At 44.2% G+C, this 12,128-nt stretch overlaps 1 pseudogene; it reads left to right on the plus strand.

Annotated features, from left to right (window-relative positions):
* The first annotated feature begins 7,382 nt into the window (after window positions 1–7,382).
* Window positions 7,383–12,128, plus strand: part of LOC144110793 (uncharacterized) — a 39,542-nt pseudogene continuing 34,796 nt past the window's right edge.

Consider the following 12,128-nt stretch of genomic DNA (forward strand, 5'->3'; position numbering starts at 1 on the left):
AGCAATTTCCTGTCATGAACACCGACGCACATTGGCTTTTGTGCTACTGGGGCATATAAGGATACCGAAAGAATAAATTCAAACTGGTAACAAAAAACGGCCGTGGCTTAGCTTGGTTAAGCCTGGTGATTGCGAAGCAGGGCCAGCCTTGGTGAGAGATTTCTCCTGTCTTTTCTTCGAACGCTCTTGTCTCTGCTGGGGTGTTTCTTCTGCACACTGTTTTCTTCGCTTTTCGTTTTCCTTCTCTCGAAACGCACGTTCCTTCTCGAGCCGCTGCTGCCGCTGTTCCGGGGTTTCTTGGACACGCCTCTGCCGTTTAGTCGCGTTCTGAACTAGTAGAAGGAGACTCACCGTCGGGCATAATTTCTTCCTTTGCTTCTGCTGTTTCCACAGAGGAGGTTGCACGTTGTCGCCGAGCTGCATACTGGGCACGCCGCTTAGAAAGTCGTTCTTCTTCCGTCTCCGTAGCTCGCTGATGCTTCCTCTTTGCATTCTGCCGAGCTGCCTTATTCGTAGGCACCATCGTAACATCTGGCTGTATGACTGCCTTGGCGAGAGGAGCGGAGCTGTTTTATACAGCTGGTGTGACGTCACACTGACCGTAGCGCCCCTGGTGAGAGGAGCGGGAGTTAGGCCGCCGTTGGTGGCTACCGCTTCGCCTCGCGACGGCGTGAGATGGGGCCCCGTGTTTACACAGCTGGTGTGACGTCACTCTAGGTCACGTGGTGTGACGTCACGCAGCGAGGTCACGCTAAAGGTCAATGGTGCCTACCACCGCCTCGCCACGGAACGGGCTGAAGTGCGACCTAAAGTAGTATTGCTTCGCAATAAAAACCTCGCTGAGTGCTACGCGCTGATTTTTCAGCGCACTTGTGTTAAGTAAAAGATTGGTTTTACTTTTAGACTGGCTGCGGTTTTACTATCGTATGCTCCTGGAACTAAATGCCCAGCGCGTAGGGGCTGGCCAATAATAACGCAAACCTGCACAATAACACGGCTCCGAGCTCCGTCATTAACCACCAGCCGTGATACGTGGTGAGAAACCGTGATGTATGAAATATAGAGTTGGAGCTTATTTCTCAGCAATATTTACAGCTAGCGAAAGAAAAATTCGTGAAACAATGTGCGATTTTTTTTGTCATGTTGCACGCAGGAGAGGGACAAGGTATTCCGTTCACGTTGCAATACTGGGACAAGGATAGCCACTGCGCTGTCCTGACATTTACAGCTGGTAAGTGCACAATTCAAATCAATTACATTATATGGAGAAGCAGTCACTTCCAGGTTTGGCAAGCATGGGTTACTTTGCATAGAATTTTGATTGTTTTTTTGCAGAAGCTGAGGGTTTTTAAGGAAATGAGGGGCTCGTTGACAAACGTATGAAGGGAGCGGTCACCGAAACCAAGGTGCATAGGGGAATGTTTATTTTTGTATATGTTGTGCTTATCAGTGGGGTAATTATACTCAAATTAATCTATCGCATAAAGAAAATTACTTATAAAGCAGCAGAAGAAACAAGCATGCTGCCGGTGGGATCCAAACCCACGACCTCGGAATATCGCGTCCATTGCTCTACCAACTGAGCTACGGCGACGGCTGTCCAATCTGCTGCTCTCGTGGGTATTTATGCTTTGCGTGTAAGCGAACCTTGAGAGTGCTCACCAGCGCCCCCCTCGTCCATAGCGGCGGACGTAGCACGTCCTGTAATACCGCGATTGTGACGTGGAACGTCATCTAACGGCGAGGGCGGAAAACTGTGCGGGAGCCCTCTTATGCTACCTGTGGCATTAAGACTTCTAGAACCGAGGCCCTTGTTAAGCTATTAGCAGACAAGGTAAAGGAAATGAGGGGCTCGTTTGACAAACATATCAAGGGAGCAAACAGTCACCGAAACCAAGGCCCACAGGGTAATGTTTAATTTTTTTATGTGTTGTGGGCGGAGAATAAAAAAAATAATTTCTCGCGAATCAAAACCAATTTAGGTGCCTTTCTTAGCAATTTCAGTGGAACATGGTTCCAAAATGTTGGGATGTTAAAATTGAGAAAATCACTAAAATTGACGCCGAGCCCAACGGGATCTAAATGTTCAGTATCGGTCGGAATTCTATCCACTGCTCTTTCCAATGCTTGTACTACATTTTTCTACTGCTCTGTGTGGGATTCGTGCCTTTGCGAGCCATAACAAGTAGCTCCAAATTATCTAAGGTCGAATGCTTAGGCTATTTGGCCATCGCACTTTCTCTTAAATATGGCGTTTTATTACAGTGATACAATCATGGATACACATGAACTATTTACGAAGCCATCAGTGAATGATATAAAAAAGCAACCTGAAAACCAATCACTGCGCGCGCAACAAATCGGTAAAAGAGAAGCAAGGCTCAGCGTGCCGCCAACAGCAAGTGCCACTCTGCCTAGAACTCCTCGTCATGCAGTCCTTGAATATTGACAAACATTGGCTTGAAGCTCAATTTTTTTACAATCCCGGTCCGCCATGCGAGTTTCCTATAGGCCGTTTGAACTCTTCCAATGGGCCATACAATCATAGCACTGCTCAATGCTGTTGAACAGTATGAAAACATCAATTTGCTTCTTCAAGGACCGCTTTTTGAAATCATTAAAGAAAAACTAAATTTTTTCATCAAGCAAATACTCGACCTCAAAACTTCCCCCTTTTGGTCACATGTTGCTTCGGGGAAGATCTAACTGAGCTGCTTGTAAAGAAAATACTCGCTTTACAATGAAAGCGGCATTTTACCGACCACAATAAGCACGTCATGCGGCGCCCGTCCTCGGTAGATTGAACAACAAACAGGAACAGAGAAAAGAAGGTGAAGTCGTTGTAGACGCGTTTTGTGACACTGAATGTAAAAAAAAATCTGTAGGACAAAGCACTCCAAGAAAGGCTACAGAAAAATACATGCTATTCATAAACGACCGACAACATGAGCGGCCGCCAAAACCCAGAAAATATAGCGAAGAAAGCGTAACTAAAATATTCTGCAAGGATGCACGAACTGGCAGCAGCGAAATGTCTTGGGAAAACCTAACTCACGACGTAACCTGCTGCACATTAATTTGGACAAAACCAAGCATACTAGAGCTTATAGGTTCTGAAAGATAATCCCATTGCATAGTCGTAAAGATTAAATGTACACAAAAGTTGCAAACACTAAACGAAAACGCTTAGTAGAAAGCATCGCGCAATTATTAATCTGCGGGACCACATATATCTTTCCACAATATACGTTACAAGCGTCAGCTTATCTCTGGATCGAACAGGTAGAGAATAGCTTGGTAGAGTTCATATGAAATCCTTCCATTTACTTGCACTGGGTCTGTACGAGCTCAGTGAGCTACTAGGGTAGAAAATCTTCAAGAAGTAACAACATATCCAGATGGTGTTCACCTCCCACGATAAAAAAAAAGTTGGCAGAGACACTTGTGCCCGTTTACATGTGAGAAGGCGTACCACCGCCCGCTCACTTTGTGAACGCGCTCAGGCGTTATGTGGCCCGATGCCACGTAATTGGCAATTCTAAATATGCATGGCTCTGCGTGACAGTAACAGCTACCTTTTCTGATCTGCACTCTAACTTCCTGAAGGTAGTCGGCGCCGCGGAATGGCCCGCGCTCCACATTAAGGGCACGAAGCTATACCTAATGTGTTAATGCTCATATATGCAGAATTGGTATTTCTCTACTCCGTGGGTGTCCTTATACCGCTCTTGGCGTAGTCGTGCAGCTGTTAAGAGGTGCGGGAGACACACAGACCAGGGACAACGGAGACAAGACAGGAAGGGACAAGACAATGACAAGGGAGACAACAGGACAAGCGCTAACTCGAAACTGAAAGTTTAATGGGTGAAGAGAGATCGAAGAAACGAAAAGGTTTTTCTGCACATACCCAGGCGTCTCTCTCTCTCTCACACACACACACACACACACACACACACACACACACACACACACACACACACACACACACACACACACACACACACACACACACACACACACACACACACACACACACACACACACACACACACGCACACACACACACACACACACACGCACGCACACACACACACACACACACACACACACACACACACACACGCGCGCACACACACACACACACACACACACACACACACACACACACACACACACACACACACACACACACACACACACACACACACACACACACACACACAGGAATGACACAACTGAAGTAATATGCCGGGCAGAAATACGTGATACCAATCTCATGCAGCAAAATAGAAGGCTTAGACGACCGATGTGTGAGTAAGCCTTCTATTTTGCCGCATCAGAAGGAAATCACGTATCTGTAGACAGTTTTAGTTGACCGGAGCGGCCTCCCGCTCCGCTCAGGCAGCCCAGCGGGAACACAACTGCGCATGCGCAGCCCGCTTGGCCCTAAGCGGGCTACCGGAGCGCATCTCCCGTTCCGCTCGCGGACGACCCTAGCGGAGCGAGCCTAGCGAGATGTTCCCAGGCAGCGGAGCAAGATGGCTGCCCCAGCTAGCCAAGCACGCAGAGTTCGTCGTCGTCTATTTCCGCCAGCGGTGCTAATTCGGCTTTGACATAGTCTTTGTAGATGTAGCAAATGTAGAAGATGTACATGCATGCGTACGGTGGCTCGTGAAATCTACATCAACGTCGGGAAAAACTTGCACAATCTTGGCTAGGGCTGCTGTTGGCTTGCTTTGAATATCGAGAAGACCCGACCTGTCGAAGTACATAAATATAAGTTAGAAAACATTTCTGCTGCGTGAATGATTTTCAGCTGCATATAAAATGGTACAATATAGAGTATGTTTTACAGTATAAAAAGAAATAATGACACTACATAATTTATCAAATGTAGGGCTTCCAGTTGAGTTGCACAGAGGGCGCTACGAGTCTCCTCCGCTAAGGGAAATTCGTTTCACGCGCAACTAAAAGCGATTTCGGTCTCAACGCCCCGCTACCGCTTACCGTGCTACCGTGAGCGGAACGGGACCGTCGCTCCGGTCAACTAAAGCTGTATTGTATCTCTACATGCCGGCAGAGATACGAGATACGTGATATGCGAGAGATGTGAAACACAATGAAGCTTTGCCTTGACGGATCTCGTCACTAATTGGCTTCACTTCACCGCTATTCGAATGCGAAAATGGCGGTTGGCGACGATACCTGTATTTGTGTTTGACTTGTCCTAGCTTATAAAAGCTCCCTTTCTCAGCTAAAGTAGCCTAACTGTTAAATGATGCCATAATCTATCGACATTTCTTAAACTCAGTTTGTTTTGTGTGTCCCTTAAAAGTACAGGAATGCTCTCGGCGGCGAGATATTTAACACTTTAGCTACGCGGGAGCTAATCAGAAGGTCACGTTATTTATCCATGCTGTGCGGCCTTGAATACTTTGCTACACAACAAAGCCATGATTAAGTTTTTGTTTGTGAGGTCTAAGGTGGATGACGTCGCTATAAATTATGTCCCACGGCTTCATCGTGGGATCCAGTATTCGTGGCCGCACAGCACAAAAAAGTGACGTGATCTACGGGTATATTTCACTACACGATGAATGTGTTAAGACAGGGTTGTTTCCGTGAATATGAACTTTACAAAAACTAAGAATAAACATTTTAGGGTATTTCATGAACCTTGAATACATATATAATGGCACAAGCTTGGTCCGTCTTGGACAGGTCTGGTCAATAAGTCGAGACCACATGACCTTGCTTCTTAAACAGTACAAAAGACATGGATGGAGATAGAAGTGACACACACAGCGCTGAGTTATCAGCTTTTTTGGAACCTAGATGCCGTAAGTGTCCAATTATGCAGCTCGAAAGCAGATCCTGTGGCCGGTAAACTATTAATGAACCCTGTACAACAGAGGGAGAACACGCGTAGCGCGCAGACCTAGCTAATATTTCGTCATTACAATGCAGCTGCTGAAATCTTGTTGCTATTAAGTTTTTACAGCATACTTCCTAACTCTTAGGAGGCTCAAAATCCTTATGGGTTACAAATTTTCAGGACAGGAATCCGAGGTCTGCTTAAAAATTGGGAACACAAAAAACCATAGGAAAGTTTTCACATAGTCCGGACAAGGAATTTCGAACGAAGTAACATTTACTGTATTACTTGAAATTTTTCACGCGAAACGGAGAGATATCGCTTGATAATCATGTTGTCAGAGAAAAAAACTTTCGCGAAGTAACAGCTTAAACATTTATAATCCATATCTGGGTAATCGCATTGCCAGCCTGTCCTTATTTCACAAATTCTTCCACAGCCCTATGCACATCGCACCTTATATTCTTCCCCCAACGCGCATATCTCAGCGCACCAGCCACCACATACAAGTTGCCCGTCCACGCTCACGCACCTTCACTTTTTCTAATTCCTTCTTTCCTCGTGCAGCCGCACGAAATCGCGCATTTACTGACACTTTGTATTCTCCTCGTTGGGGTTTTAGCTGAACCATTATATCTTTGGTGCAGGGTTGACCTCCCCATTCAGTATAGAGTTTGTAGATGAGTAATGTCATAACCCGAGTGCAGCCAGCGCAATAATGAAGTGAAGGCATGTAGTCATGATTATTTCCCAAGCTTCCGCCAATTAATACTCAATTTGCTTTGACCATTATTATTATTTCCCAGCACAAGCAAAAACTGTCACTGACAGCTTCTTAAGTGGCGACAGAAGTCCTGTCACAATTGCAAGTGTAGTTGTGGCACCCGCGCATGTGTGAGAGCATTCGTCTTTTCGTGACCCTAGTATTACTGCGCGAACACACGGTCCATTTGGTATCAATAGAGCTAAGTCACTCGGGCATTGTGTACATCGGAGAAGCCTTGAAAGTGGTTCGCGTCCGGATTATGTGTAATAGAGGGATTCATGACAGCTTAGCAACTATTATGCCCCAAAACGAGGGTAAAAATTGTTTTAAATGGAGAATAACTTTGCTAATACACTGAGCAGAAAACGGAACGAAAAAAAGGGCTCGTTATGACAAACTACGGAAGCCAACAGTCACTCAAACCAAGAAGGATAAGAGATGTTTTTTTAATTCAGGGTGTTCATCAACGCAGGTACGTAAAGGGTAAAAATTTAAAAACAGGTGATTAGAAAGCAAAAGAAAGAAACGATCAGTAGTCACCGGTTGGATCCGAACCCACGACCTCCGAATTCCACTTCCGGTCTTGTGCTAACTGAGCTACGACGATGGCTGTCCAATCTGATGCTTTCCGGGGATATTTATGTTTTGCGTGTAAGTGAACCTTGTGTGCTCCCCAGCGCCACCCCCATCCTTAGAGGCGGACGTGCTGCGTCCTATGTTACCGCGAATGCCACGTGAACAATGACCAAAAGGTGAGTGGGAAAGGTGTTCGGGAACTATCTTATGCTAGCTATACCAGAACGGAGGCTCTTGTTAGCTATTGAGCCGAAATTATACTATTTAACTCTCCTCATGAACCATAAAAATAAAAAGAAATTCCCGTATGCTCTTTGGTGTCAGTGACTATTGGTTTCCGTCACATATATCATAACGAGCCTCTCTATTCCCTTCCACTCCCTGCTAAATAGCTAACTCGGTTCTAGAAGTCTTGATGCCACAGGTTACAAAAGAGGGTTTTTGCATAGCTTCCGCATTCACCGTTTGAGGACGGTTAACGTGACACTAGCGGTAATACAGGACGTACTACGTCCACCGCTGAGGACGTCGGTGGCGCTGGTAAACACTCTCATGGTTCGCTTACACTATAGATGCCACCGAAAGCAGAAGACTGAACAGCCGTCATCGTATCTCTGTTGGTAGAACACCGCAGCCGAAATTTGGAGTACGTGTGTTCGGATCTGAACCTCGGCATGTAGTGTTTTTTCCGCTTTCTAATCGATTATCTTTAAATATTTACCGTATTATTCCTCCATTTGTGAACACAACAAATAAAAAATGACGTATGTGCCTCAGATTCAGTGACATTTGGCTTCCTGCAAAGTTTATGATGTATACTGTGTGGTCATGCTATTTGCTTGAAAACAGAAGGCTACGCAAATGCCAGTTACCCATGAAACAACGGTAAGAGATGAAAGATGTGTTGAAAAAAAAAATTCAGTAAAATCAGACGAGCTATTACTCCGCAATGTAGGGCCTACTTACCAGCACAAAGATACACTCAGTCCCGTAATGCACAACTGAAAAATGGGCTGCGGAATACGACGAATAAAATAGAAAGACTTCATGCAAAATGTATTTCAGTAAGGTAGATGGATTGATCCTTTAGCCAAAATTACATTTTCTTGGGGTGTAAAAGTGGGTTTAAAACTCTATTTCAATGCAGGGAGGGCCACCACCACTATGCAGTACTTTCTCATGGAGGAAAGCCGGGCGATGAGCCAGTCTTGAACGTCTACGACACGTCAGGTGAGAAAAGTGTGTGCGTCGATTCTTTTAGATTTTTTGCGTGATGAGCAAAACACAGTCTTGCTGTGTATTTCCATTCGTGCGGTTAAAATATACTGAAAAAAATTTGCTCGAGGAATATTTGTTACCCGACAGCACCTAGCATCACTAAGGAAAGATGTCCAGACTCTAGCGTTTGAAAGCGGTGTAAAATACTGTTCAGCTTTAAAACATAAGAGTGCCTGTACTTCATGCAAATATCGGAGTAAAGCCAGCACTTTACCTACTGGTGGCCAGTAAGAATGACTCCATGTGGTCTTCGAGGGGGAGACCTAAGAACTCGCCAAGGGAAAATATATTTTCCGACATTAGCGACATGTTTTTGCAATTTTCATGCAGGAAGAAGACACACTAAATACACACTTAGCTACTGGGATCTAAAACACCAATGCGGAATTTTAACTCTGTATTATCAAGGTAAGTGGAAAATTGAAACGAGACCTTTTCGACACCCAACCTGTTCTTAAACTTCAAAAATTCGGTCCATAACATGACGATCTTGTTATTGCTTTTTGCAAGTAGTTAATTGGATGCATTGGTATGAAACATCGAATCATATTATTTGATACGCGGTGGTTAACCAATTCAGTACTTTGCGATTTATGTCTAGTTATGTGTCTAAATATCGCGCGAGATTCTATTCCTGCTGTCATAGAGGAACAGTTGCATACGTCATATTTTCCGCAATAAAAACCGTCAATATTTTACAAACAGCCTTCAGCTTTGGAGTCGTCGTCCTGACCGTAGAAACCTGAACTTAAATCGGCCTGTGGGTGTGTTTTCTAAGGATTATAACCCATGAGGCCATAACGCTTAAAATTGGATCGCAAGGTACGAAAGTATTATTTAATTTATTCGCCTTCATCAACAAAGCATAACAAAATGTCTTATTAAAATGTGAATCTGTACTGCCACATGATGAAGGCTTCCGGGAAGGCTGCTGTGAAAACAGTAAGATTTTTATCGCGTCTGCTATTTCTCGTTTTTTGAGATGCGGCACAATGTCGAGTAATTAATACCCCGCAATTATAAGTAAGTTTAAACTATACTTCCTCATAGAAGTTTTCATGTTAAGGTCTAAATCCTTAGGCATTGCTTGATTCACTGAATCAAGGTTCCACATAATCTCGCCTCCCCGTAACTGATGCAACCGCAAGAGAAAATGCTATCGTTATTTTAAGAATAGGAAAGAAACAGATGAAAGTCAATAATCAGAAAATGCGTGTCTTAACGCCTTTAAAAATCGCGAAAGAGTCAATTTTTAGAAAAACAGTCATGGATATTAGCATACTTGAAACTATAACTCCGCAAAAATCTCCGCTCTAAACGACCCCAAAGTCCCGTGCAATTACGATATAGATTGTGCAATGCATAAAAATTGTCTAAGACCTGCATCGTCTCTCAAGAGCACTTTTCCGACACTTGTCCATGCCTGCAACAATAAAATCTGGCAGGGAGAAGTGAAAAAACGTGTGCAGGTTTATCTGCACTTCTCTCTCAACAAAATATTGAGGGCACTTTATTCAGTTAAATATTATTGATTGGTATTTAGGAGAGCTTTCATTCGGAGGAAAGAACTTAATAAGACAGCTATGCTTATTTTCAAGATGTGCTGCGCGGCGACAGCAGAATACGTACACTTATATTGAGAATTTCGTTGCAGTGTGTAGCTACCAAAGATAGAACAATGCTTTATTTGTCTTTTTCTGGTAGAGAGGAATGCGAACTTCATGTTTGGGATCAAGATATAAAGAGAAGTTGGGAATCAGACGCCTGTGAATATGAATTTGATAGACTTTGTAAGGGTCGCAAGCAATAGATTTCTTCATATTCTTGCGTGTAAAAATGTTATGTTACTACATTTTCGAGCAGCAACGTTGCATGGGCAAATAAAACAGGTTTGGATTACGTAAGCGTACTAAAGATGGATTACCCTTTGAATAAAAAATTACAAGCAGGGCGCCGATTTGAAAAGCTATGAGGCGAGTTGTTGAGAAATTATTTAAAGGACAGAGAATAACACTAAGGAAGAAATGGGAGCCCAGCAATGCCTCCATTGCAAGAAAGCCGCATTTTCATTCAAACTGATAATAAAAAAAGCCCGCTTCGTATAAGCTGTGTTTTTCCGATGCTCGCACAGGTTTTGAAGCCATCCTGAGGGCGATTAAAATTTGTTGAGCAGCAAGAGGTGCCAAAGATATGTTTGCAAAAGGGGTTCTGCTTTTCATTGCTACAGCTTATAGGCAAATTTGAAACGAGCTTCACCACAATTTTTGCGCAATAGTATTTCAAAATCATACTTTATGCGTCCTCTCGCGAGGATGCACGGAAGTTAGGCTTTTAAAGTCATTGAATTGAAATGAATAAATAAATGGCTCAGAAGGAGAGCTCTTATATTATAAGATGAAAATATATTGAATGCAAACAAATAGAAAAAAAGATTCTGATGATGCAAGGAAAAAAGTGCTGACCCTGGAAGAGCCTGTGTCCATTCTGCCTCGAACATGCGCCTGTAAGCATAATGACTGCGTAAAGACGAAGAAACAGTCACATTCGGGTCGCTCATGTGAGTTCAGTCACAAATCAACCCAATAATCACCGTCATAATGCTTATTATGCCCACTACAGCATAAACAAGCCTCCCATTCTTTTCAAGTAACCCTGTCCAGTGGCAGCCGCAGCCAATATATCATTACCTCATCAACCAGCTCACGCTCTGGGGGTTCCTGTCACCCTTGCCATCTCTTCGAGTCCGTTCCGTTACAGATACGAACAAGGCATTATCCTACCTCCTTATTACATGCCATGCCCTTGTCCATTTTTTTTTCTTGCATCGGCAGAAATGTCATTAACAAGCGTTTGTTCCTTTGCCCACTCTGCCCACTTCTTTTATCTTAACGCTATACCTTTTTTTTACTTAACTCGATGTGGTGACCTCATGTCAAGCTGAACATTTCCGGCAGCCTCTGCGTGCCGGCCCTCTAGGTGAGTGCCGGTAAGATACAGCGGTTATATTTAGTGCTGTTTATTCAGGAATATTGAAGCGAAAAGCTTCACTATGCCATCTTTTCGAGCCGTCAGCGGGGCCGCAAGTTTGACATTGAATGTAGCCAGAAGTCAAACCGGGAGCATAACTGGTGGTAGTCAGGTTCGACAGCAAAGTGCTTCATAAGTTCAAGGTCAAAGGTCAAGGTCAAAATCTAGATAGTTGGTATAATAGCCGCTGGTGTCGCTGCAGTAGCTGGCGTCATATAAAACAGGAGGAGCAAGAAGTCAAGGGGTATATAAGCGTGTGTGCGCGCGCTCACTAGTGTGGGTTGGGACCCGTAGAATATCTGATCCGGATCCCATTTGAACCCAGCATATTTTTGGAAATGTGGCGGAGTGCTTGAAGGCTGCATCCTTCCGCCAAAGGTTGGCCCAGTATTGCACTGCCTCCGGGATCGGCCTGGGTCATTATACCGTGCGTCTTTACTATCCTGTCTTCCTATCCCATCTTTTACCTCTCCTAATATCAGCACGTGGTTACGATTGTGGCTATGCTTCAGCCAGTGGGCAGACCTGTGCACTTTCCTTTTCTTTCTTCCTGGCAACAACAGACAGAAAGGCGCTCACTACCAGCCGCCTGGGGAGATGGAGGAA

The sequence above is a fragment of the Amblyomma americanum genome, chromosome 11 (genome assembly GCF_052857255.1).
Source record: "Amblyomma americanum isolate KBUSLIRL-KWMA chromosome 11, ASM5285725v1, whole genome shotgun sequence".
NCBI lineage: Eukaryota > Metazoa > Arthropoda > Arachnida > Ixodida > Ixodidae > Amblyomma > Amblyomma americanum.